We start from the raw sequence: 3,469 nt of genomic DNA on the forward strand, positions 1-3,469 counted from the left end.
CAGTCATTACAGGCCATTCAGTAGAGGCCTGCTACCATTATATTTCAATCATTCCCAATCACTCTCATTCATCCGGGAACCAATTTACATGGGAGGGGTACATGAATCATACAGTTGCAACACAGGAGATTCCCAGGCAGAGGACACAAGATGAAGACTTGACATACAAAATGGAAACTTGACATTACTTTGGTTCACTTATAAAGACAGGCCTAAACCGTACAATATCCATATGAAACACTAAAATCAATACAAAAATGATAATAATACAATATACAACAGTAAAAATCAATACAAACCTAATAATAATACAATATAAAACAGTGGATATCCAAAACCAAAAACTTGCTACCAAAATAAAAATGTTAAAGCTTATCCTAAGTCTGAGCTTGCTTATGCTTGTCTATAGGAAATAGAATAGAGAGGGAGAGAAAGAAAAGCCAGAAATTACTGGGGAAGGGAAGGGAATGCATATCTATCATATATATATATATGTAATAAAAAAGAAAAACTGGGGCTTTTGCTACAAAACAAGTTAGCATTCTGACCTATTTTTCTCCACCAGAGTTGCAAAAAGAAGCTGTGGTGGACATGATATTCTGTTCCTCCACCTGAAATACTATCATCTCCCTGATACTTTTGACTGATTATTCCATAAGAGTATCATAACTATGGGTGGGTGAGGGGGGCACCAAAATTGTCCCCCATCCCCAAGAAGTATGCTTCCTGGCAGCCACAGCAGTCCCAGAGCATTGCTCTAGCAGCAGCAGTCAGTACAGACACCATATTGCTGCTGCTGTAAGATCAAGAGCTGGGGCAGACTGAATACATGGTGGGCAGCAGCATGTGTGATCAGGAACTATTTTGGGTAAGACCCCTGTGCCCTGTCCCCATCTCCCACTGAAGGTTTACCCAGAGCATAAACCCTGCTTATTCTTCTTATGCCATTGTTCCATAAGGATGGGTGTACAACATGTGAATTAAATATGTTACTGGGAATTGCAATAACCAGGTAATGTATTTCCCTCTCACACTGCTGAAAAGCTACCCTGCAAAAAACAGCTTTCAAGTGATGTCCTAATATCTGCTATCCATCTAGTCAGCTGTAACTCTGAACTTATCTCAGGGCTGACCAGGACAACTGATCACCTTTGATGAACACCTTTCCATGTTTAGGAGCACACTTGTGTCAAGTGTGCATTATTGGGTCATTCAAATACACTAGATGTCACAAATTGCTGAAGGCCAGCAGTATCACTTTGTTGGCTCTGATCTGTAATAGCAGAGGAAGAGTTATTGCTACAGTCTCTGCATCAGCTGTTTATACACTGTAACATTAAGCAAAGTCATTCTATCCAGATGTGTTTCCACCTATTCAAGAAAAGTACAGCCACTTAAAAACATACTTGCAAAACACTATGGCTTTGAGTCCACTAGTTTGAGCAAAGAAGTAAAAAAGAGGCACTCTTAGGGCCTGTATCAACAAGCATACATGTGCATGGGTACACATTTCCTGCAAGATAAATAGCAGCGGCACATATTTGCCATATTTGTGCCACTGCTATTTGTTATGGCTGTGCGAAGCTTCGGTCGCTGATTTGATTTGGTGGAGATTTGGCCCAATTTGGCGGGCAAATCTCTGAATCTGAATCAAATTAGGAGACCCTTTAATCTCTTCGAATTGAATTGGAAACCTCCGAATCAATTTGGAGAGATTCGGAAAGATTCAGTGATTCAGACATAGATACAGCTTTAAATATTTTCTTTACATACCTCAAGGTACTAGGTGGCTCGTGAATGCTGTGATGTTGGGGGGATGGTGCGTCCCACAGGAGCGTGGGGGGTCCCCAGCGTGCACGGCAGCAGACTTGGAAGTGGGCCAGAAGCACTTCTGATCCACTTCCAGGTCCACCTGGGAGTGCGCATGCCCCCCCCCCCCACCCCTCCCTTTGCTTAGCAACTGGTGCCTCCTAAGTCTGGGGGGGCACCCAGGGTCCCCCCCATGGCCAATCACTGAGCCGAGGGGATGCGGGGGGGTGGGGGGGCCTCCGCGCACTCCCCGGTGGACCCGAACGTGGATTGGAAGTACTTCTGGTCCACTTCTGGGGTCACCACCGAGCATGAGGGGACCCCCGCCACACTCCTGTGAGATGCTCCATCTGCCCCACCATTGCAGCATTCATGAGCCATGCCTGGTACCTCAAGGTATGTAGAAAAAACATTTCAAGCTGTGTCTATGGCCACATCGCTGATTCTCTGAACCAGCATCGAATCTTCAGATTTAGATTCGGCCAAATCGTATTGGGGACAGTGATACGAATCAACAAATAGAATTGCTGTCCCTGATTCGGGCCAAATCTGAATTGAATAGGGCCCATTTCACACACCCCTACTATTTTTCCCCAGGCACGCCCCTGCACATGCACTTTGGCATGCAGCAAAGTGACCTGGGTGGGGTAGGGGAGGCTTAGGCCAGCACTTGTACTGGTCCCAGGAGCCTTACCTGGAGTTCTGGGGCCCTTCTGGGGCAGCAGCAGCAGTGAGCTGGCCACTTTGAGCCTGGCCAGCAGCCACAGTACGGCTCTGGCTGGCCAGGCTCCAGTTTCTGGCGGTGCATACTGCTGCCGCATGTGCTGTACCATTTTTTTTACTGGCAGGTTTTTTTGACACTTGGATTTCCTGGTATCAAAAAAACCTGCTGTGCTGCAAATTAGCAGAGGGATCCATGGGTGCATGTGCACCACATGTGCTTTGAGGTGCCACAGAGTGCTCATAGGTGCTCATTGGGATGCACCCATAAGGTGTATCCAAACGAGCACGCATGTGCCTCTTGCCCCGTCTCAAACCCCTTTCAGACAGGGCAACAGACATGTGCAGGAATGAAAAAATGTTCCCCACACTGCAATTTTGCAGCACAGGGAGAAAATTGGACCCCTGGATATCCAGGGGTCTAAAAAAATCGAAGTTTAAAAAAGCAGAGTAAGGCACGGTCCTGGACCATGTCTTGAGGCAACCAGAGGCTGGGTCCTCCACAGACATGCTGTGGCTGCCAAAGTGTTTCTGTGATTGGCCCCTCATCCTGGTGCTGAACATGCGGCCTGGCCCCGACATCCCCAACCCCTGCCTGGCCCCTCCCCACCCCCAGCCCCCCCCGAGGCCCCTGATCTAACCCCCCCCCACCCCTGCACTTACAGTTGGAGCTGCCGTCTGGCTGACAGGGGCCCCGCTCGCACACTGCCGGGTAGAGGGACAGCTCCAGTGGCCCAAGCCTGGGCCCTCCTGCCCCCCTGCTGTCCTGTGCTGCCCAGGGGGGCTCTGCCAGGAGGCCCTGGAGCCCCCCCAAGCTAAGGTAAGCAAAGGCTTTTTTTCCATTTTTTTCTGGTTTTTTCATTTTTTTTTAAAGTGATGGTGCCTGGGGTTGCAGGGGCAGTCATGGGGGCCTGGGGGTGCAAGTTGGGGATGAGGCTAG

This window comes from Alligator sinensis, unplaced genomic scaffold (genome assembly GCF_000455745.1).
Source record: "Alligator sinensis unplaced genomic scaffold, ASM45574v1 scaffold671_1, whole genome shotgun sequence".
Taxonomy (NCBI): Eukaryota; Metazoa; Chordata; order Crocodylia; family Alligatoridae; genus Alligator; species Alligator sinensis.